Raw genomic sequence first — 25,087 nt, 5'->3', positions numbered from 1 at the left:
GGACTATACCTGTAATCTGCGTGCTTGTGACGCTGACACCAGGGGCCTGGATTCTACTGTAAGGTAGTTGGCGAATTCCTGAGAAAGTGAAACTTTTCCTTCCCATATTCCGGGGCAGGCTGACCCAGGATTGGGAGGAGACGATTTCCAGAAATAAATGTTTCAGACACTGTTTCAAACATCACAATGGTGATTGAGGGGAGATGGTGGTGTAGTGGCAATGTCACTGGATTAATAATACAGAGACCCAGGCTAATGCTCTGGTGAACACAAGTTCAAATGCCTCCACAGCAGCTGGTGGAATTTGAATTCAGTTCATAAATCCAGAATATAAACTCGTATCATCAATTGTTGTAAAGACCCATCTGGTTCACTAATGTCCTGTAGAGAAGGAAATCTGCCATCCTTACCTGGTCTGGCCTACATGTGACTCCAGGTGCACGCCAACGTGACTGACTCTTAACCACCCTCTGAAATGGCCTAGCAAGCCACTCAGTTCAAGGGCAATTAGGGAGGGGCAACAAATGCTGCCTTTTCTGGCATCGCCCACATCCCATGAAAAGAATTAAAAAAAAATAATGCTTCAAAAGTGCTTCATTGGCTATAAAGGGATGTCCTGAGTTTGCGAAAGAAATGTAAACGCAAGCTATTTTTTCCTTTCCTCCTTCCTCTCTCTCACTCTCTGTTTCTCTCCCCATTGCTTTTTTTCCCTCTTTCTTCCTCTTTCCCAGGCTTGGTGAGTGGGGCTAGTTCTGCCAATGAGCATTCCTGTTCTGTCCCATTCTGTTTTGCCTTTTCTCAAAAAGTCACCAGAATGGGAGAGTAGTGGGGCTTAATTTCTGTTGGATTCGAAGTGCCAAATGTTCATGATGTACCTACAGATATTCTAGTAGCACCCTAGAGGATGCCTGACTATCAGAGTAGAACAGCGCAGGGTGATGTAAACTCATTAGTGCTTTTATAAAGCTGGACTCTTATTTCTTTGCCTGCCCTCTCCCTCCGGGTTTGTATTTTGTGCACAGAAGTGGTTGCAGGCAGTAATGGTCCTCTACCATCTTCCTCTAGTATCTTGCTCTAGCACCCAGACTTAATGTGGACGCTTAAGCTTCCATGAAGTGCAGAAGAGGTTTATGAGAGTGGTTCCAGGGAGACACTTCAGTCAGGAGGAAAGATTGGAGAAGTTGGGACTGTTTTCCTTGGAGAGGAGAAGGCTGAGAGGAGACTTGATAGAAGTTTTCAAAATCATGAGGGGTCTGGGCAGAGTAGATAGGGAGAAACTGTTCCCGCTCTCGTAAACAGACCGAGAACCAGAGAGCACAGTTTTAAAGTGTTTTGCAAAAGGAGCAACTGCGAGGTGAGAAAAAACTTTTTCACACAGCGAGTAGTTAGGGTTTGGAATGCACTGCCTGGAAATGTGGTGGAAGCAGGTTCAATTGAGGCATTCAAGGGGGATTTGGATGATTATTTAAATAGAAACCGTGTGCAGGGTTATGGGGAAAGGGCAGGAGATTGGCACTAAGTTAAAATGCTCAGAGATCTGGTGTAGACACGATGGGCTGAATGGCCTCCTACACTGTAAAAATTCTGTGATTCTCATGACTTAATCCCCAAAAGGCCAAAAGTGAGCACTTCCAGAATGTATTGATTGCAAGATGATTAGGGGAATTTTTACTGACCTAAATATTCAGCAATGGTGTTCTGACTCAGTGAATAGTAAAAAAAAAAATTGGAGGAAAGATCTTGGTGCCTAAATAAATGGAGGAAAATAGCAAGTTAAGAAATGACAAAGATTGAGAAGGGTTTAGCTCCTTTTAAGTTAATAACAAGACAAAAAGGGAACTTTTTTTTCTGCTCTATCAGGAGAAGGAAAGATTTTTGGACTAGTAGTTTCTGGACAGGCACAGCGGCCTCGAAATTTGCAGTGATGCACATTTGAAATGAGCACTGTTATATTTCACTTTAAGCTTTGAATAAATGTGATTTTTAACGATTATGAGTTAGAGATGAGACTAAAATTTTACTGTTGCTGCTGCCTTTGGCTAGGAACCCTGATCTAACCAAAGAGAAGCACTATTACATGTGAACAGGTTTCAGAAAAAGTGTGAACAAAACCAGACTTTCATTTCACTTCTGCTTGGCTGAACCCTCTCTACCATATTTCAACATGCGTGTAAACAGCTCAGAAAGTAGCAAGAAAGTGACAAATGTCAGCAATGTTTCCAATCACGGAGCGCCTGTTAATATAAGGAAACACTTCTTCACAAAAATCAAACTCTGAGCTCAAGTGAAGAGTTTGAATTTATATAGCATTCTATCACATTCCTGAAACATCCCAAGGTGCTCTGTATTTGATGAATTGTGCAGTTGCTGCTGTGTGGATGAATATAGAAACTATTTTGCGCATGAAGACACAATGAACAACTATTGAATTTGATTTTTTAATCGTGTCGGTTGAGGGAGGAATGTTGGCCAGGACACCGGAAGCACTTTTCGCTCTTCTGCCAACTGTGCCATCAACTCCATGAATGAACACTGCCAACTGAGACACGTCAGTAACATCCGTGTTTTCATCAGTTACAATTGGAAAAAAAAAGCACCCAAGGATTTATCCTGGAGTTGATCACAGACGGTTCAAATTCTCAGCCGGTTCTCTCAGTGACTGTGCTTCTCGAGAGGCAGCACTAGCTCCCTGCTGATCGGAACCCACTGCCCCTGCAGCTTTCAGCGCGCAACTCTCAAAAGATTCTCCTTCACAAATAGTGTTGTGGGCGCGGCCATTTCAAGCACATCGCTCGCCTTGACAGCAGCATCGCTTTCCTGGGGAGCCTTTGTAAACATTGCTGCTATCTCGATGACTTTTTAAAAAATTCATTCATGGGATGTGGGCTTTGCAGGCTGGGCCAGCATTTATTGCCCATCCCTAATTGCCCTTGAGAAGGTGGTGGTGAGCTGCCTTCTTGAACCGCCGCAGTCCATGTGGTGTAGGTACACCCACAGTGCTGTTAGGGAGGGGGTTCCAGGATTTTGACCCAGCGACAGTGAGGGAGCAGTGGTATATTTCCAAGTCGGGGTGGTGAGTGACTTGGAGGGAAACTTCCAGGTGGTGGTGTTCCCATGTGTCTGCTGCCCTTGTCCTTCTAGATGATAGTGGATACATGGGTATGGAAGGTGCTGTTGAAGGAGGCTTGGTGAACGTTAACATTACAAGTTTATGCATCATTATACCTTTAATTTCTTTTAGCCTGGTAAGTCAGTCCCACGCCTGCAAAAGGAACTGAATCTATTCAACAATAAGGTATAAGCAGCTGGGCAGTGGCAATTCAGAACTCTTATCTTCCCATAACTTTCTCGTGCACTTGCTATTGTTTCTCACTATTCTTTGCTTCAAAGAGCCTTTGAACGTTGCATTCTTTCATCAGCCCCCTGTTGCTTGCAAATGAAGCACGTGGGCTTTCTGTTCAAATCAACAGATAAATGCCGAAATTTTCTATTTCTTTAGAAAAGCACAATATGCCTGATGTGCCTTCTCTCCTCTTGGACGAAGACATAATGGCCACTTGTGACTGGGGTACTTGAAAACTAAGCATTAACATTACAAGTTTATGCATCATTATACCTTTCGTTTCTATTAGCCTGGTAAGTCAGCCCCACGCCTGCAAAATAAACCAAGTCTGTTCAACAATAAGGCAGAAGCAGCCGGATAGTTTGTGTCCAATACATGCAGGTGTTGGTCCCATTGCTAAATTCACAGAGCCCGTTTTATAGCCATCCCAAGTGAATGCCTAAAATGGGTGTTGGATCCTTTTAAGTATGTACTTTATGAGTTTGGTGATGAATGGGCTAGGTGTCAGGACTGTCACACTCATGATCTTTCAGCTGCCCTTTCTTAAAAAAAATAGTTTCCGGAGATCAAGTGGAGCAGGAATGTTCCTCTAACTCCATAGGAATTGCAATTCCCACCCCCCCACACACTGTAACCCACCTGAATACCCCCTCCCCATCTCTTGGGGCAGTAGGTTGCTCTTCCCAATATCTAATGGGAGGATGTTTCTGTTTATCTTATGGTTGTTGAAGATGCAGTGTGGCAAGTCAGGGTGGAGGTGTGGAGAGAGGTGATGGTGGTAACCATCTCCCCATCACATTCAATGGCATTACCATCACTGAATCCTCCACTATCAACATCCTGGGGGTTACCATTGACCAGAAACTGAACTGGACTAGCCATATAAGTACTGTGGCTACAAGAGCAGGTCAGAGGCTAGGAATCCTGCAGCGAGTAACTCAGCTCCTGACTTCCCTAAGGCCTGTCCAGCATCTACAAGGCACAAGTCAGGAGTGTGATGGAATACTCCCCACTTGCCTGGATGAGTGCAGCTCCCACAACACTCAAGAAGCTTGACCCTGTCCAGGGCAAAACAGTCTGCTTGATTGGCACCACATTCACCACCTTAAACATTCACTCCCTCCACCACCAACACACAGTAGCAGCAGTGTGTCCCATCTACAAGATGCACTGCAGCAACTTACCAAGGCACCTTCAACAGCACCTTCCAAACCTATGATCTCTACCACCTAGAAGGGCAAGGGCAGCAGATGCATGGGAACACCACCACCTGCAAATTCATCTCTAAGTCACTCACCATCCTGACTTGGAAATATATCGCCGTTCCTTCAATGTCGCAGGGTCAAAATCCTGGAACTCCCTCCCTAACAACAATGTGTGGGTGTACCTACACCACATGGCCTGCTGTGATTCAAGAAGGCGGCTCACCACCAGCTTCTCAAAGGCAGTTAGAGATGGGCAATAAATGCTGGCCCAGCCAGCGACCCCCACACTTCATGAAAGGATAATTTTTTTTTTTAAAAAGCTGGGTGTTAGCAGAGTTCATGTGGAACCTGACCTACTTTCAGATGATGCCCCCCGAGAGGCACTGTGTCAGTGAGGGGACCCAAGGATCGGTCATTGGGGTCACCTGTCATCATGGTGCAGGAATGGGAAGAGAAGCCATTAAAGGCAATTCCCTGCTGTGACTGGAAAGATGGGAATGGAAGCAGAAGCGGGTAAGCCCCACCCAGCTGGACAAAGTGGGAGAAAGGTATTTTGAGGGGGGGTTAGTGTGGTCAGTGGTGCCAAAGGATGCAGACAGGTTGTGAAGGATGAGGAAGGATGGTTTACCACCATCACAGTTGAATCAAATGTCATTTTAAAAACTCTCAAGGGATTGATGTAGAGCGAAAGCAATTAATGTGCCTCATTTAGATCCTTTTTAAAGTATCCCAACTATAAGAGCCTTTTAAATGCACTGGCTCAATATCTGATGTAGGAATGGGATTAAGGGCAACACAGTAAAACATCCCAAGGTGGCTCGTAGAGACTATTACCAACCAAAATTTGACACTCAGCCACATAAGGATATCCAACTAAAAAGCTTGGTCAAAGGACTGGAGTTTAAGAAGCATCTTAAAGATGAGAGGAAAGACTTGCTTTTATATCGAGCTTTTCATGACCAGAAGATGCCTGAAGCATTTTACAGTACACTGAAGCACTTTCTGAAGTGTAGTCATTGTTGTATTGCAGGAAACGCAGTAGTCAATTTGCGCACAGCAAGATCCCACAAGCATCAATGAGATAATGACCAGATAACTTCTTGTAATGATGTTGATTGAGAGATAAACATTAACCAGGGCACCAGAGAAGAGGGAGGTTCAGGGAGAGAATTCCAGAGCTCGGAGCTCTAGCAGATGAGGGCATAGCATTCATCGGTGGAACGATTAAAAGTAGGGATGCTCAAGAGGCCGGAATTGGAGGAGTGCAAATATCTTGGAGGGTCGTAGGGCCGGAAGAGATTATATTGACGGGGAGGGGCAAGGCTATGGAGGGATCTGAACACAAGGATGAGAATTTTAGAATCAAACCATTGCTGAATGGGGAGCCAAAGTAGACCAGTGAGCAGAGGGTAATGGGCGAAGGGGACTTGGTGAAAGTTGGTACGGGGCAACAGAATTTGGAGGAGCTCAGGTTTATGTCGGGTGGAAGATGCGAGACTAGCCAGAAGAACCTTGGAATAGCATTAATTATAGAGAAAGATCATGTATTCACGGAAAGGAAGCCACTTAAGATGAATAATGCAGCGTGTGAGGTTGAACAATTACTCTGGAGTTTCACTTCAGTTCCTTTGTGTGGGTTTTATGTTTTATTTGAGTCTGTAAAGCTAAGACATGCTATTATTGCCTGTGCCTGAAACTGGGAACAGACATGTCACCTTTGGGGTGACCTTGCAGTTGTGATCTAAGTAGAACTCTCTTCCTAACAGCAGTATAGATGTACCTACACCAGAGGGACTGCAGTAACTCAAACAGGCAGCTCACCACCACCTTCTCCAGGGCAGTTAGGAATGGGGAAAAATCGCTGGCCTTGCCAGTGCTGCCCACATCCCAAGAATGAAGTTTGAAAATAACTTGAAATGTTATACCTTGCTGGATAAGCAACAAGAACTTATATTTGCATCACACCTTTAACAGGGTGCTTCACAGGAGCATTATAAAACTAAGCATGATATAGAGCCACATAATTAGGCCAGATGACTAAAAACTTGGTCAAAGAGATAGGTTTTTAAGAAGCATCTAAACGGAGGACAGCGAGATAGAGAGGGGATCTCATTGAAAAGTATAAAATTCTGACAGGGCTGGACAGACTGGATGCAGGGGTGATGTTTCCTCTGGTTGTTTGGCAGGGGTGTGGGGGGCAGGTGGTGTCTAGAACCAGGGGCCACAGTATCAGGATACAGAGTCAGCCATTCGGGACTGAGCTGAGGAGAAACCTCTTCACTCAGAGGGTGGTAAACCCTAGAATTCTCTACCGCAGAAGGCTGTGGAGGTCAAGTCACTGAATATATTTAAGGAGGAAGTAGATGTACTTTTAGACTCCTAAAGGCATTAAGGGGTATGGGGAGACAGCAGGACTATGGCGTTGAGATAGAGGATCAGCCATGATCATATTGAATGGCGGAGCAGGCTCAAAGGGCTGAATGGCCTACTCCTATTTTCTATGTTTCTAAAGAGGTTTAGGGAAGGAATTCCAGAGCTTAGGGTCTAGGCAACAGAAGGCTTGGCCACTAATGCTGGAGCGATTAAAATCGGGATGCACAAGAGGACAGAATTAGAGGAATGCAGAAGGGTTATGGAGCTGGAGGGGATTAAATAAATAGTGAGGGCTAAGGCTGAGGATGGATTTGAGAACAAGGATGAGAATTTTAAAATTGAGAGCTGTGAATATCCAAATATGTCCTTTGGCTCAGCGTCCATCTTTGTTTAATTGCGTTCCTGTAAAGCGTCTTGGGGCATTTCATGAAGTTGTTACTTTAAATGGAGGTGTGTGGTTGTCCATCAAGTTAAAATAATCCCAATATCCTGTACCCGTTTGGTTTAACGTGTGCCAGCATTCAGCGAGAAGATTAGCTCGTCGCAAGCAAATATTCTTTAAAAAGGGGGTTTACATTTAACAGGGGAAATTATAAAGGAAAACCAGCCATCTTCTTCCTAACTCTTTGCTAGGCCACATCAAGAGTTCTGCAAAGTGGCTTCTGAGAAATGTTTCTTTGTAGAACGCAGCTTTACAAATAGATCGATTTGAAAGACGGCCCCTATATCTCCAAATAAAGAGCTGTTATTGCTTTTGGAGCCATCCTCAAAGTAGGCTTGCACACTTCTCAACAATTGTTGTTGAGCATCTGTATTACGGGACTCCAGCTGTGTAGGATTGGAGACTGAGCTTTAATAATGGGACATCGTTATGACTGAGCAGACCTTTCAGCCCCAATATTAAAGTGTAGGCTTTAAACCATGTGCGCGAGAAACTTTACGTGTGCTAAATTGCAATGTTTCCATTTTGCATGTTTTTGTGTTGATGTGAAGGTCCATGCTTTGGGAGTGGGCAGACCTGACACATGGCTAAAGCCTGATTATGAACCAAGGTTTGTTTTTCTATTAGTGAGGGAGAAGATAGGCCCATCCCATTCAATGTGGGCATCAAAAAAGAGCAATTTTACGACATGCAACAGAATAGTTGTTTATAATATGGCTTGGCGAGAGTGTGGTGAATTTGCATGTTTCTAGTTGGAGGATGTCAAGAGTTGGGGCCGAGGGATGTTTCCTAATTTTGGCATTTGCCAAACGCATCTGAGGCAACTCAGGTACTTCCAGAATAGCACCATGCTTTCACCACATAGTGATTCAACACACATTCCTGTTCTACACAGTCACTCTCAGGCCTCTTTCATTGACTCTGCCGGTTAGTCTTAGTGTCTGAGTGTGTTCTTTCTGCTAATTCTAACTATGAAATGGGTTGAGATGGCGCACAGACTGAAGGACAGTGATCTGGATGCACTGCCTGAAAAGGTGATGGAAGCAGAATCAATGATCACTTTCAACGGGATAGATGCCGAGGGGATAAATTGTTGGACTATAGGAAGAAGGAAAGGGAGTGACACTAATTGGAAAGCTGTTCAAAGAACCAGTACAGACATGATGGGCTGAATGGCCTCCTGTGTTGTATTATTCCGTGAAGGTATTCTCTAAATAGCTAACTTCTAAGCTCGCCTCATCTGGTTTGGACACACATCGCTGTTTTCTTCATTGTCGCTGGGTTAAAATCGAGGAACTCCCTACCTAACAGCATCTTAGGAGTATCTTCACCACGTGGTTCAAGGAGGTGGCTCAGCATTGCTTTCTCAAGGGAAATTAGACATGGACAGTAATTACTGGCCTCGCCACAGTCACCCACGTCCAAAGAATGAAGTTTAAAAAAAACACTGAAGATGTTATACAATTTGCATAATATTGATATAGTGATGTTACTTCACTCCCACAGCTTCAGCTTGTACGCATGAAGGCTCTTGTTTAATTTACTCAGTATGAATTTCAGTCCATGAGTTAGAACAGCACTGAATATGAGCCTGTGACGGTCTTTAATTGTCCATTTTAAGAGTTACACATTTCTTGTGGTTTCGTGCAGGCTGCTTTCATTTCTGGTGTTGTGAGAACCACTCGGTGTTGATTTGTGTTGCAAAGTGCAACAAACAACTCAGCGGTAAAAATGGGACAGAAGTACGAAGTAAGTGATAGTGAATTAACAGCCCCATTTCACGCTCGCTCTAGTTTGCTGTAGAATGTGCTGTGGATGCATGGCTGCCCAGGTTGAATGTTGCCCTCCGATGTTCTACAGCTCTTTAGGGTTTAATTAGAATTTGGCCTCAGTGAAATCCCAACCTCAGAATCCCACGCTCCTTGGTGCTAAATAAGCCCTCGAACCACTCGTATGTAACTTCTCTTTTTAATTGGTGGGCGAGAGGGAAGTGGAAATTGGCCCTTGCTTTTCCAGATTGTAGTCTTTGCCATCTGTTGAACATTGATGTCACGTTACAGAACACAGGTGCCAAACTCTGCCGTTTAATCCCTCGGGGACTGGCAGCCACCATCAAACAGTTCCTCTTTCTAAAACACCCTGGTGAGTTTATCCTCGCCAAAGGTGATTGAGAGCTGCATTGGAGACTGGGGCACTGACCCATGATGATATCTGTGACAGGATTGCTATAATTTCCAAGGCAGTGAGGACAGAATGGGGGATTGCGCGAACTGGATGGCTTTCAAAACAGCCAGCATAGACATGATGGGCCAAATGGCCTCCCCCTGCGCTGTAAGATTCTCAGATCGGTGACAACCCTTCAGTAATCACAGCCCAGTTTTTTTTCCCTAAATGCCTCAATCTATTGACGTCTCTCCCTACATTCCAAAACCACCTCAGACCCAGGCTGTCAAACCCCTGCTTTGCCGTACACTTGCACTGACACCTTCCTGTTGTTGTCATTATATCTATTTTTCTTAACCAGCTGTCAGTGTGGCTCAGTTATGAACACTCATGCCTGAATTAGAGGTGGTTGTTTCCCAGCTACACGACGAACACAGTCAGAGATTGATACAAACAGAGGGAGGCCATTCAGCCTTGTGATAGTCCTATTCCCCTGCCTTTTTTCCAAATTCTCCCCCTTCAACTATTTATCCAATTCCATTTTGAAAATCATTAATGGAATTTACTCCCTCCACCCTTCCAGACAATGCATCCGAGACCAGGTGTGTCAAATGCAGACTGAATCCAGCCTATAAGCATTTAGGTTAAGAAGGTTGAAGCCTCCCTATTGTCCCCCAACTCTGGAACACTCTCCAGCAGCATGGAAATGTCCATCCCCTTACCGTTCGTCCTTCTCAATGTTCTAGCATTGCCAAGTGCATGATTGCGAGCTGCTTTGCTCTCAGGATTCCCCCAGTAGATGTTTGGTGAGCAGGAGCACTCTGGGCTTATCAGCCCTCCTCTCTCTCCAACTCCCTTGGGGAAATGCAAGAAAGAATCACAATCTTGCCAAGGAAAATGAGTGATGGCCAAACCAATTAAATCCAGATTTCTGTTTTTTGTGTGGTGTTGGGGAAGTGGGAGTTCATTTGAACCCAGTGTCACATCAACAGACATACTTTTTTGAGATTGGGATCAATTTGTTGGGAATACCCCCCCCCCAAAGTACAGTAACAGCAGAAGCAGAACAGGTAAGTTTACAATCCAGGTGTGTTTCCTGTTCTCTCTTTACAAAGTCGTTTGGTAGAACAGAACTTGAGTATTGCTGAAAAAATACACTTGTTTTGGAAGCTTTTCTTCTTGCACTCATCAGGACAATTTGCAAGAATACCAAGTGTAAAGGGAACAACAATTTATACTTCATGAGAAGAGAGTGCTGATTGGTTGGCAAGTGGACTCTGATTAGTAGAGGGGTTGCCATGGAGAATGCACTGGGTTAACTGATGATTGACGGTTAACTGCCGAGCTTTGTTAAAATTCAAACCAGATAGGTTGACTCTGACTGATCGAGGCATTGCCCTGGGGAATGAACCAGAGATAGGCGACAGCCTAAAAAAGCTTGCCAGTTGGCAATGGTTGTTCCCTTTACGTATGGTACTCTTGCGAATTATCCTGATGAGTGCCAGATGCAAAGCTCCCACAACATGTGTCTTTTTCTTTCAGCAATACAATGTTCTCTCCATGTCCCATTGTTAATACATAGGCATCAGAGCTCAGAGTCAGGAAACCGGGAAAGCTTGACCCCATTAACCGAAGGAGACCTCAATGGAATTACACTGCGAGTTATTGGATGGGTTAATGTTTTGGGGATCACTGCCCATTATCAGAACCTTATCCCTTTCTGTTCTGTGGAAGGTCCAACTCCTCAGATCAAAGTCAATCTTAACGGAGCAACAGCCGTCTCTTTGCAGCACTGTGTCAGGTGGGTGGAAGATTTATCATCTGAACAATGAAAACACAATTGTATAGTGTGGGTATTGAGGTGTAAGTAGTGTGTTTCAGTGGGAACTTCATTTATACAGAGAACTTAAAAGGGAGTTGTCATTGTTTGCAGATTGAACATTTTGAGCACTCTGAAGATTTAGCTTGCAAACGGTGGGTAAAGGCTGTGGGGAGACAAATTCTGCTTTTGCAATGAAGCAACTTTGATGTCCCCTTTTAAATGTCAAGAAATAGGCATGTTATGTATTCTGCTGCTTTTTAGACCCCGGCACTTTAAGGGCACTTTAACCAGATGACAGAACTGCTTTCGATATAAAACAGTTTCTGCAGAGCGGACTTGAATGTGACAACAAGTGTTGAGTAACACCAGAAAGAGCAGCAGCTCCCCCCCTGTCCCACACACACACACACACACACCCCCACCCCCCATCATCTGATTTTCACATCAAGCCCCAACATTTCCCAGAAATGTCTCCGAGGAGTGGACACCTTGTAGTGAGAGTGTTGTTAGCACAGGCCACTTCCTCCATAAGTGAAGCTGTTGTGAGAAAGGGTTGGTTGGGTTGGGAAGGGGTGGTGGGTGGGTGGTGGGGAGTTGATGCTGTGTTTTTTTTTAAGTGCCATGTATGTAGTTTCTGTTCTGCAGTTGGATTTCCTGTTATTGTGTTTGCATGTGCACGGACTAATTAAACATGGTTTCTCCGTTCTGTGCTGACCACATGGCTAACAGGTTCAGGTGTGTTCACACTGTAATAACAACTTGCATTTATATAGCGCCTTTAACCTAGCAAAATGTCCCAGGAGCAAGATCAATAAAAATGTTATTATCTTCATGTTAATTGGATCCCAAGAAGCCAGGTGGCGAAGTACGAAATTTGATGCAAATCCTTTTCTTGATAGTTGGTTTATTTGCAGGATGCAGCATTCCATATGTCTGCCTCCTACCTACCACTCTGGCTCCTAACAGTCTCTCTTTGTAAGTGCTCTGGGTACTTAATTAAACAATGCCCTTCCCCTGTGTATCTTAACAATGTAATTAACATACCACCAACACTTCACAGCAGGAGATACAGGACAAGTGACCAAAAACATGGTCAAAATGGTAGGTTTTAAGGAGAATCTTAAAGGAGAGGCAGAGAGGTTTAGGGAGGGAATTCGAGAGTTTGGGCCCCGGCCCAGGACTCAATGGTGAAGTGATTAAAATCAGGAATGCTCCTGACTTTTTTTCTTTATTCTTTCACGGGATGTGCACATCACTGGCAAGACCAGCATTTGTTGCCCATCCCTAACTGTCCTTGAACTGAGTGGCTTCCTAGGACATTGCAGTGGGTAATTAAGAGTCAACTCCATTGCTGTGGGTCTGGAGTCACACGTCGGCCAGACCAGGTAAGGAAGGCAGGTTTCCTTCCTCCCGCTAAAAGGCATTAGTGGGTGATGGGTTTTAACAGCAATCGATGATAGCTTCATGGTCACCGTTACTGAGACCTGCTTTTAATTCCAAGTTTTATACATCAGCTGCTGTGGTGGGATTTGAACCCACGTATCCAAAGCATTAGCCTGGGTCTCTGGATTAACTAGTCCAGTAATATTACCACTATACCACCGTCTTCCCATTCTTAATGTCAGAATTGGAGGATGGGAAAGATCACAAAGGCTGTAAAAGGTTACAGAGGTAGGGAGAGACAAAGCCATGGAGGGATTTGAAGGCATGGGTGAGGATTTGAAAACTGGAACATTGTGAGACTGGGAGCCAGTGCTGGGCAGCAAACACAGGGGCGATGAGTGACTGGGACTTGATGAGAGTTGAGATACAAGCAGCAGAGTTTTGGATGAAAACCAGTTTATGTCGGGTGGAAGGTGGGACACTAGCCAGGGGAGCATTGGAAGAGTCAGGCACAGAGGTGAAAAAGGCACAGATGCGAGTTTTAACAGCAGATGAGGTGAGGCATTTCAGAGTCGAGCAATGTTACAGAGGTGGAAGGAGGTGGTCGTGGTGCTGGAACTCGTGCTCACCTTGGAGACAGACACAACTGCATGGATCGAAATGGTCCGGCTCAGCTTCTCTCCGTTGCCAGGGAGATGGTTGGAAATTGTGGTCAGGGAACAGAGTTTGTGGACAGGCTTTGGTGCTCTCCATAGTTAATTGGAGCAAATTTCCCCATCAGTGCGATAAATCGCCAGAAATGCACACGCGCACTCTCCCCCGCCCCGCACGCGCTCTCCCCCCCGCCCCACGCGCGCTCTCTCCCCGCCCCGCACGCGCTCTCTCCCCGCCCCGCACGCGCTCTCTCCCTGCCCCGCACGCGCGCGCTCTCCCGCGCCCCGCACGCGCGCGCTCTCCCGCGCCCCGCACGCGCGCGCTCTCCCGCGCCCCGCACGCGCGCTCTCTCCCGCGCCCCGCACGCGCGCTCTCTCCCGCGCCCCGCACGCGCGCTCTCTCCCGCGCCCCGCACGCGCGCTCTCTCCCGCGCCCCGCACGCGCGCTCTCTCCCGCGCCCCGCACGCGCGCTCTCTCCCGCGCCCCGCACGCGCGCTCTCTCCCGCGCCCCGCACGCGCGCTCTCTCCCGCGCCCCGCACGCGCGCTCTCTCCCGCGCCCCACACGCGCGCTCTCCTGCGCCCCGCACGCGCGCTCTCTCCCTGCCCCGCACGCGCGCTCTCTCCCCCGCCCCGCACGTGCGCTCTCTCCCCCACCCCGCACGCGCGCTCTCTCCCTCTCCCCCACCCCGCACGCACGCTCTCTCTTTCTTTCTCCACTTAAGTCAAGATCAAACTGACTCTCAAATTAGGATTCTCACTACACAAGTTTAGAGTTGGTGCGAATCCACCACCATTTCATGTTGACTGAATTTGTAACTTGGTTACACTTAACATCTGCACGCTGGGCTCCTCATGCTGTACACTTGGAGCTGAAATGGGTCCTTTTAAAACTGCACTAAAGCATGATGCACTTGTGATGCCCACAGCTTTGCTGCAGATTGTTTTCCTTGTCCTGTTGGGTTTTAGCACTTTGCAGACCATGTTAACTTGTTGCATTGCACACTGTGTGTTGACAACGAAGGAAGCAAACCAATTTTCGCAGCATATTGTTAGATTGGAGGGCATAAAGTGACACTCTTTAATCTGATGTTTCTTCCTGGTCGCTCAGTGCACCTGGAGGAGGAGAGGGGCTGTTACAGATAGGACATTAAACTGCCTGTACTAGAGGTGGTACAAATGTATCCAGTGTTTGCAGTGGGCCTGGGTCTACATCATTGAATTAGTAGTTTGACTTCTGACATTTCTTTCCTAGAGAGAAAAACTTGCATCTTTGACCAAACCTTTTGTTCCAATATCTCCTGGTGTGGCCTGGTGTGGAACTTTGCTCGGTGACACTCCTGTGAAGCACCTTGTGACCATTTACTACGTTAAAGGTGCTATAGAAGTGCAACTTGCTGTTATTGCATTTATATAGCCCCTTTCACGTCCTCAGGAAGTCCCAGAACACTTTATAACCAATGAATCCTTTTTGACGGACGCTCACTGTTATCGGTAATCCGGAGGCCTCGGCTGATGCTTTGGCAACATGAGTTCAAATTCCATCACTGCAGCGAGGGGAAATTTAAATTCAATTAATAAATCTCAATTAAGATGTTAGTCTCAGTAACACTGTCCTTCAGGGAGGGAATTTGCCACCCTTCATCATTCTGGTTTACACATGACTCCAGGCCCATAGCAATATTGGGGTAGGTTCTTAACCACCCCCTGAAATGGCCAAGCAAGCTGCTCAGTTGTATCAGACTGCGACAGAAAAGGAACTGTGGGTGCACCTACCCCATGCGGACTGCAGTGGTTCAAGAAGGTGACACACCACCACCTTCTCAAGGGCAATTAGGAATGGGCAATACCCTAGTCAACGATTCACATTCATTCCAAGAATGAATTAAAAGGAAAAGACAAACGGAGCGACCAATTTGTGACAGCAAAGTCCGCAAACTGCAATGAGATGAATGACTGGTTAATCTGTCTTTGGTGATTAAGTTGCTTGCTACCTCCCTCTTTGTCGATATCTGTATTGGTCTGTTGAATCGAGTGGGAAATGGTGAAGGATCACATCCCTCATCCTTTCCTTGGCATGCAGAATGCTTATTAGCTGGAGACTGGATGATTAGGGGTTCTAAGCATTAAATACTGTACAATCTAGGCTGATGCTTCTGTGCGCTACTGAGTGAGCATTGAAGTGTCTATGATGGGGCATTAAACCAATGCCTCACCTACTTAGTTAGGTGGAGGTGAGAGATCCCGGAGAACCATTTAAAGAAGAGCAGGGGAGTTCCACTGGCGTCTTGACCAACATTTATCCCGTATCAAATCAGTGGTCATTTATTTCATTTGTGCGACCTTGCTGTCTGCACATTTGTCTACGCAATAGTGACCACACTTAATTTAACTGGCTCCGAAGCACTTTGAGATGTTCCAAGGAAGTGAAGGTGCTACATAAAAGCAAGTCAATAATTAACCATGGCACAGAACACAGGAACATGAGGCCATTCAGCCCCTTGAGCTTGCTCCACCATTCATTGGCGTCATGACTGATCTGCAACATAATCCCCCATACAAGCCTTTGCCCCATATCCCCCAATACTTTTGGTTAACATAAATCTATCACTCTCAGTTTTATAATTAATAATTGGTCTAGCATTAATTGCCATTTGCAGAAGAGAGTTCCAAATTTCTACCACCTTATTGTGTAGAAGTGTTTTCTAATTTCACCTCGAAAGGTCTGGCTCTAATTTTTAGGTTCTGCTTCCAAGTTCCTAGACTCCCCAACCAGCAGAAATAGATTCTCTCTACCCCTATCTGACCCCCTTAATATCTTGAAAATGTTGATCAAAGGGAGTCGCTTGAAGTGGCATTAAGGGTTTCTACTAATCTAAATGCAGAGAGCAACAGTATGAACCATAGGAATTACTGCAAAGGGTGCCATTCAGCCCATTGTGGTCATGCTAGCTTTTCAAGTGTTACTTCCTCCAATCCTGTTTCTCTGCACAATCACTATAGTGTCATAGAATGTATAGAAGGAAGCTATTAGATTGATCAAGTCTGTTCTGTAAGTATAAAGATCTAAATGCGTATCTGTAATAATACCTGGTTTTTGCCTGTCTGCAAAATTCATTTCAACAGATGTAAACAGCAAACTATAATAGACCGTATACTTTTGTACAATAACACGCTGAAGTGCTTTGGATAAAGCTTCTCACTTGTTTAAAAAAAAAGCTGCTCTTAATGTAACAATTACTTTTTCAATTCAGGAGAAAACAGTTCTCAATTAGACTTTCATATCCTATTACTATAAACAAGTCAGAAGGCCAGACGCTTGACAAAATTTGTAGTCCTGTTGCTAGGGACAAGTTTTATGTACCTTCCACTGGGATGAGAAGTTTTGATTCTGTTAAAGTCTTTGGTGAAAGAATAACTAGAAATCTTGTATTTAAAGTAAAGCAATAAAGATACTAATTTGACCACAAATTTGCAGTCACTGCTAATATCTAGTATATTTTTAAATGAGGCTGTAGTCTCTGGCTCAGTTGTCACCTGTAGCAAGCTATTCGATGTTCTAATAAAGATCCGTATGAAAATATCTCTTCTGACTGCCATAGGGTAATTCCAAGTGACATGCAGCCAGGTGTTTTATAAGTACCTCCCGATTTATAAACTTCGCTGATCAGCAACAGTTAGTCTCAGGATTTACAGGAAAGGACAGGGCACTTCAACACACACAGCTCCACCCTTGCAGCAGAATGCATTATGAGTTACATGTAAAAACACGTTGATCTTTATAAAATACCAAATATACTCATGTGAAAATCGACCCCATGATCCATGGCCCAAATAAACTGTCGCTTTTCACAGACCTCGTGTAAAAGTCAACTCCAATTCTTCTGGGGTCAAAGCCCAAAAATTTCAGAAGGAAAGTATAATCCTGGAGATGTTAATGATTTGATTTCATTATAAATACATAAACGCTGATGAAAATGAATATGGGTAAATAAATGCTTAAAACATTTCTGTGTTTAAGTTTTGTTTTTATTGATTCAAATTATTAAACTGATCAGATTATAAATTATAAATAATAAGAATTCTTTAGCATTGTTGGTTTTTACTTTATACCATTATGGCAATCTTTTTTTGGATTTCACTTGGGTCCAAATCAAGCACACATGTCAACTTCTGGAATCACCTGGAATTGCAAAAATGGCAGGACCAATGGGAGATGGCATTCAATGCCAAAAAATGCAATGTCATGTGCATTACCAACAGAAAGGATCCACCAACAGATAGCTTTATGTTCTGTAGTCAAACTCTCCAACAGCCAGACCTGGGGGTTCACCTTAAAAACAATTTTCAACGGGGATTCTACATTTGGCGAATAACATCCAAAGCAAACAGGATTCTCAGATTTCTGAGGAGGAATCTTTGGTATTGCAGCAAAAATATCAGAGTTATATCTTACCAAACATTTCTACCTCCAATCCTGGAGTACGTAAGTTTGTGTGTGGGATCCTTATATGGTGAGAGATATTAATAAGATTGAAGCCATCGAAAGATGATTCTGCACGAATCAGCATGGGGAATACACCAGTGTCACATCCTGGATCAAAGATATGGAATGGGAATCACTTCACTAAAGGAAGGCGTAAAGTAGATTAACCATCTTCTATAAATATGGAATGGACTGGTGGGAATTGACAGAAACTGGTACCTGGTGTCCTCCGGCAATGACAAAACTCGAGGTAGCCATTCACACAAATGACAAAAACCATTTGTTTCCAAGACAGTGTGTCAACAATCTATCTTCCCTAGGACAATCCCACAATGGAACAAGCTGCCAAAGGAAATAGTCACAGCCCCATCGCTGGAAATCTGCAAGACCCATCTTTAGATTATTTCCATTTAGATGTTTTCATTATCAGGTCTATCATCTCAATAGGTCATCCCTGGTTAACTAGCGCTAACCATATAAATGTAGGTGGAATATGGATATTAGTCTGTGATGCTGACACAACTAGTGTAGAAGCAACTCCTCAAAAACATTACCTGTGTAAAAGCCAACCTCGTGACTTTTGGCCTAAAAATTGGTCTCAAAAATTTAACCTTTACACAAGTATATAATGTAACATCCCACCTGAATTATCCTGTGGGATATCTATATATTACATTGATAACACAGGAGTGAATCCATTTAAGGAAATAAATCTAGATATAGGGATTTTCAACACATCCTTTTATTTTGCTGTCTGACACTGTGCATTTGATCTTTTTCTTAACTTGAAGTAAAGAATGCAAACATATTTCATGACGTCACTGTATAGTGTAATGTGAAACATAATCCTGTGGGGCAGTCAGTCAGTCAGTGTTTTTATAATGATATAAAGTCACCAATCACTTATGAGGGATGGCGTAAACATGTTATGGGTTTAATTATTTAAACTGGGCACATAAGAACAAAAATACATGGGTAGAAAGCTTGAACACATCAGGGGCAGGGCTGTGTGTGCTGTGTTCTGCTCCAGGTCTAGGTGAAACTGAGACTGGATCAGGTGGCTCACTTCCCTTCTAGGGATGGCATGCTGCTATCCCTTAAAGGCATATTGTGACATGTTGTTGTTATGGTGAGTGGTTGAAATGGTCAGTCACACTGTTGTCTCCTTGCACTCCCTGTGGTGAGGGCATCCAGACTGGTTCAACGGTTGTGCGACGTGAAACTTTCTTCCCTTTGTGCGTTAAGATGATCCAGAAGTACCTTTTCTTGGGCAGTAAAGGAGTGAACTTGCTGTCCCAACAGAGACCCACACACGCAGGGAGTGTGGAGATAGAGCCACAGTATTGCTGCTTCACATTTTTTTTATTCATTCATGGGATGTGGGCATCGCTGGCTAGGCCAGCACTTATTGCCCTTCCCTAATTGCCCTTTGGAAGGTGGTAGTGAGCTGCCTTCTTGAACCGTTGCAGTTCATGTGGTGTGGGTGCACCCACAGCGCTGTTAGAAAGGGAGTTCCAGGATTTTGACCCAGCGACAGTGAAGGAACGTGATATATTTCCAAGTCAGGATGGTGAGTGGCTTGGAGGTGAACTTCCAGGTGATAGTGCTCCCATATGCCTGCTACCCTTGTCCTTCTAGATGGTAGCAGTCATGGGTTTGGAAGCTGCTGTCTAAGGAGTCTTGGTGAGTTCCCACAAGTGCACCTTGTAGATGGTACACACTGCTGTAACTGTGCGTCAGTGGTAGAGGGAGTGGATGGGGTGCCAATCAAGCAGGCTGCTTTGTCCTGGCTGGTGTTGAGCCCCTTGAGTGTTGTTGGACCTGTACTCATCCAAGCAAGTGGAGAGTATTCCATCACACTTCTGACTCGTGCCTTGTAGATGATGGACAGGCTTTGGGGAGTCAGGAGGTGAGTATCTCCTACCAACACCTCCTGTGGCTGTAGGATCGCCTCCTCAGGATCATTGTTCATTTATATACTCGTATGTGTGGATGTATAAGCGGACGCTTATTCCAGTTACGACGTCAAAACCTTCAGCCTTTTAAAGATTGATATTGCATATAACATGTAGACTGAAGGAGCAGATAGCGTCAGTTAATCTGTTAATTCACTCATTTAGTGCAGTCAAACTTGACTTTTCAAATCCCTCTCCAGGTCTTGAACATTTAACTTAGACTGACATTTCAGGTTGATGCTCAGGCTGCCAAAGCAGAAACGGCAGGGAGTTTACCTGATCACCTGACCTGCATTCCTCCCTGGAGCAAAGCAGCCAGGAACAGATTAACTTGCCATTTATCTCTGGCGCTGCTGCGCAATAAAGGGCCGCCGCATCTGCCTAAGTAACAAGTGAGCGCACGCCAGAAGTAATTCATCGGAGGTAGAGTGTCCTGCAGTGTTCCTCAAGAGGTAACGAGGGGCCTCTGTCACAAGCCAGTGCCTGGGAAAGGGAACTTGGCCACCAGACAGGCAGGAACCTGCAGCTGCTCTTCCCTTTTAAAAAAAAGGGCACTGAACGGTTGGCAAGGGTTTGGTCCTGTTTATAAACAATAACAGGAAATTCGGGAAGTACACGTCATGTCTTATCAGCATCTACAAAGAGAAAAGATAGGTTAATATTTCTGGGATTGCCCTTTGACAGGATATTCTGTTTGCACCTGAAATTTTAAACCATTTTTCTCACCACATGCTGGCTGACTGTGTTTCTACTTGCTGTACTTCTCTGTTTTGGTTTTGATACCCTACATTTATAGTTTTTTTTTCTTTTATTTCATCTTTCTCATCGTATCATTGGAAGTTTAATTGTAAGGCTGACAAACTCCAAAGTTCTTTAATGAACAAGGAGTGGGTTGGTTGTGTTACAATATTTACCTTTGTAATCTAACTGCTCAGAGTCCAAATGAACTATTGTGAATGAGACCAACAAAACCATCCAGTTTATCTTGGAATGGTATTTATCTCCTTTTGACAATGTTTCAAGTTTTGCATATCACTATGGTGAACATGTTTTATTTTTTTATTTTAAATAGAGACTCAGGAATTGCCAGTACAAGTGTGAAGTGTTTCAGTAGAACATCAGATGGACAGCGATGGAACCAGGGAATTCTATAACTCATGTTTACTTCTGATGCAATAAGGTTTGTGCCTGTTTCTGTTAGTAGAGCAGTTCCTATTAGGTCACCTTCTGAAGTAACAAGCCAAGTGTCCTTTGCTATTGTGAGTTTGTTATTTATATTCTCAGCATATAGAAAGTTTGGGATGTTCAATGTCACATGTATCTCAAGCTTTTGGAAGGCTGTATTGTGGATTATTGTCTGGTAGCTCCAGTAGGATTGAATGTAATTACTCAAATGAAACTTCCCCTTTTGGTAGTTTTTTTTCATCACTCTGTCATTGGTGGCCTTGTCTTCAGCTGTTTGTGAGCCCTATAGTCTGGAGTTCCCTCTCTGAACCTCTCTTTCTTTAGGACTGTTCTTAAAGCCTGCTTCTTTACCAAAAGCATTTGGTGACTGCTTCTAATACTTCCTTTGGCTAGGTGTCAAATTTTGTTTCATTTCACTCCTGTGAAGAGCCTTGAGCCGTTGTACTAGTTAAAGGTGCCAGGTAAATGCAAGTTGTTGTTGTTTTGCTGGTGATCCTGGTGTGATATCATTTCACGTCCTAAGCGTTTACATTGAAGGATTTTGGTGCTGGGTTAGGCACACAAATGAAATGCAAAGTTCTAAGTTTCCATTGAAGAAAGCTGGAATGAAAAGAAGAGTCATCGAAGAGTCATAGAGGTCTACAGCACAGAAAAAGGCCCTTCGGCCCATCGAGTCTGCGCCAGTCAAACAAGTACTTAACTATTCTAATCCCATTTTCCTGCACCAGGCCCATAGCCTTGTATGTCATGGCATCGCAAACGCACATCCAAATACTTCTTAAATGTTATGAGGGTTTCTGCCTCTACCACCCTTTCAGGCAGTGAGTTCCAGATTCCCACCACCCTCTGGGTTAAAAAATTCCTCCTCACATCCCCTCTAAACCTCCTGCCCCTTACCTTAAATCTATGCTTCCTGGTTATTGATCCCTCCACCAAGGGGGAAAGTTCCTTCCTGTCTACCCTATCTATGCCCCTCATAATTTTATACACCTCAATCATGTCCCCCCTCAATCTCCTCTGCTCCAGGGAAAATAACCCCAGTCTATCCAATCTCTCCTCATAACTAAAATTCTCCAGCCCAGGCAACATCCTGGTAAATCTCCTCTGCACTCTCTCTAGTGCAATCACATCTTTCCTATAATGCGGATTCCAGAACTGCACGCAATACTCTAAAAGAAGGGAACTGGGAAATCAGAAACAGAAAATTCCGGATGTACCTGCCCAGTCAGTCGGTATCTGGAAAGAGATGGGGGGGGTGAAAAACATGGTTAGGGATTCGGATGGAGGCTGAATGCTCTGGCGAGGGGTGACACCTGAACGGTTAGCCCACAGTTTCTCTTTGCAGATGCTGATAGACTTGCTGCATTCCCAGCATATTCTGTTGCTGTTTCAGGGAGGAAGAAAAGGATTGTTCTCCCGACAACGTGGTCACAGCTCCTGTTCTGAACATGAACAAGCAGAGGGAGCATGATTGGCATTTGACCCCCATTCCTGGGCACCAGTACATTAGCGGTGCAAATGTAGAGGGCAGTTTTTAAGCATGCTTGTGCCTAAGATTGAGGCAGGACAGAGTGTGGGGAGGTGGGGGGTGGGGAGCAAATCTGGGCCCCTGGTAAACCACAGCGTAATGTGGAAAAACTGCATGAAATCCCTGATTAAGCTTCATTGAAACTTTTAATATCCTGAGGGGCCTTGACAGGGTGGATGTGGAGAGGATGTTTCTTCTTGTGGGGGAACCTAGAACTCATTTAAGACAGAAATTTTCTCTGAGGGTCGCAAGTCTTTGGAATGGTCTTCCTCAAAAGGCAAGGGAAGCAGAACCTTTGAATATTTTTAAGACAGAGCTTGATAGATTCTTGATTAACAAGGGGGTGAAAGGTTATCGGGGATATGGGGTTGAGGCTACATTCAGATCGGCCATGATCTATTGAATGGTGTAGCAGGCTCGAAGTGGCCAACTCCTCCTAATTCTTATGTTCCTATGTTAGTACATTGTGATTTGATTTGCTTTATTATAAAGGCAGTGCATAAATGATCTTCAAGCCTGTTTCTTCACTGGTGTACTATGCATTTTGTGTTATAATGGATTGGTTGGGACAGTTTGTGGTGCTTGTGTGGGGTAGCTCAGGTTCCAAACAATTCTTAATGCAGCTCCATGTGTAACTTTGGAAATTTCAGGAGAAATCCAAGGATGGTTGTCCGTTTATATTTTAAAAAAATACCAGTCTTTTAATCGTTGAATAATAGGAATTGCACACTGTTAAAATAATAATTGCAGTGAATAAATAACTTGCTAATTGTCATACAATCTGTTTTCCTGAGTGATAGTTTCTGCTTAATATTTCAAGTATTTAAAGGGACTTCTGGCTTTTTGTGAATTCTGTTCGTTTTTCATTTTTTAACACTGGATTATATGTAAATCTGAGAGTTGCTAGTATTTTCCCTATTTACTTAAACTATGATAATCTTGTCCGCGCCGAATTTGTCAGCAAAGTTGTAGCTCATGGAATAAAAGGGACAGTAGCAACATGGATATGAAATTGGCGGAGTGGCAGGAATTCCCCAGGGGTCAGTGTTGGGACCCTTGATTTTATTGATATATATTCATGACCCGGGTGTATGGAGCACAATTTCAAAATTTGCAGATGATAAGAAGCTTGGAGGCTTTGTGAACTGTGAGGAGGACAGTGTAGAACTTCAAAGGGACATAAACGAGTTGGTGGAGTGGGCAGATAGGTGGCAGATGAAGTTCAGTGTGGAGAAATATGAGGTGATTAATTTTGGTAGGAGAACATGGAGAGGCAATATAAAATAAAGGTTACAACCCTAAAGGGGGTGTAGGAGCAGAGAGACCTGGGTGTATATGTGCATAAATCTTTGAAGGTGACAGGACAGGTTGAGAGTGTGGTTAATAAAGCATACAGTACCCTAGGCGTTATTAATGGGGCATAGAGCAAGGAGGTTATGTTGAATTTGTATAAGACACTAGTTCAGCCTCAGTGAGAGCATTGCAAACAGTTCTGGTGCCACACTTTAGAAAAGATGTGAAGGAATTGGAGAGAGTGCAGAAAAGATTCAAGGTTCCAGGGATGAAGAACTTCAGTTACAAAGATAAATTGGCCCAGTTAGGACTGATTTCCTTGGAGAAAAGACGACTGAGAGGAGATTTGTTGTCCACTCGAGTGCCTTGGATAAAGTGGGGCTGGTCAGTGTCTTTTTCATAACCCGAAACCAAGTGCTTGTGAGCATCTAAAACTGACCTCCTTCCTCTGCAAAGCTCTTCAAGCCCATCAGCATCTTGTATTCGGGTGACAGCCATGATTTAATTGGCTGCTGGTTTCGTGAGTGACGGGAGCTGCTGCAGCCAACACGCTTCTGTGAAAAGTGAATGTGACAGTTTAAACTTGTTGTTATTGTTGTTTTGGGTTCACAGCTGCATGCAGACAGGTGGTTCCTTCCTTTTTATGTATAGGATCATTTTTCTGGCAGGTAGCTTGTTTAATCTGCAGTTAAAAGATTGCAACGAAAACATTGGTGCAACAAAAATTAATTGAGAGCAGTTAGTAAAGCGAAGCAGGATTAATTCTGAGTGTCGCCACTGCAAAGAAGCTAGTAACTTAATTCAGCAATGGCGATTGAATTAAAATTTTGGATTATACATGTTCTGCAAGGCCAGCATTATTCCTTTTAAAGTTGTTGCTTTCATCTTGGGCTGAATGGTTGAGAAACAGCCTCCCTGATCCCTTTGCCTTAATTCATCCCTCACTTTTTTTTTGAATTCGGCCCGTTCAAATTTATCAGCAAAGTTTGTGTGTCAGCTGTGGCTCCGCGGGGTTGTGGGTTCAAGTCTCACCCTAGGCGCACAAATAAAATCCAGGCCGACATGCCAAACAGAGTGAGTGTTGCACAGTCGGAGGTGCCATCTTTTGGATGAGGCATGAAACCATGGTCCCCCTCTGGCCTTACATGGATGGGAAAGATCCCATAGCACAGTTATTCTGAGGCCGACACCACAAAAACACATTATCCGGCCATGATCACACTGCTGTTTTTGGGAGCTTGCTGTGTGCAAAAGTGG

At 44.3% G+C, this 25,087-nt stretch overlaps 1 protein-coding gene across 5 annotated transcripts in view; it reads left to right on the top strand.

Moving 5' to 3' along the window:
- Positions 1 to 25,087, top strand: part of pik3cd (phosphatidylinositol-4,5-bisphosphate 3-kinase, catalytic subunit delta) — a 200,783-nt gene that overhangs the window by 30,498 nt on the left and 145,198 nt on the right. For all 5 annotated transcript variants that reach the window (XM_078557815.1, XM_078557818.1, XM_078557813.1 and 2 more), the window contains exon 3: positions 20,897 to 21,004. The gene's annotated coding sequence lies outside the window, so the exon portion shown is untranslated. The remainder of the gene's footprint in view (positions 1 to 20,896; positions 21,005 to 25,087) is intronic.

Source organism: Cetorhinus maximus, chromosome 15 (assembly GCF_964194155.1).
Source record: "Cetorhinus maximus chromosome 15, sCetMax3.hap1.1, whole genome shotgun sequence".
NCBI classification, from domain to species: Eukaryota; Metazoa; Chordata; class Chondrichthyes; order Lamniformes; family Cetorhinidae; genus Cetorhinus; species Cetorhinus maximus.
The sequence above is the reverse complement of the archived record's forward strand: the minus strand, read 5'-3'. Positions and strand labels throughout refer to the sequence as shown.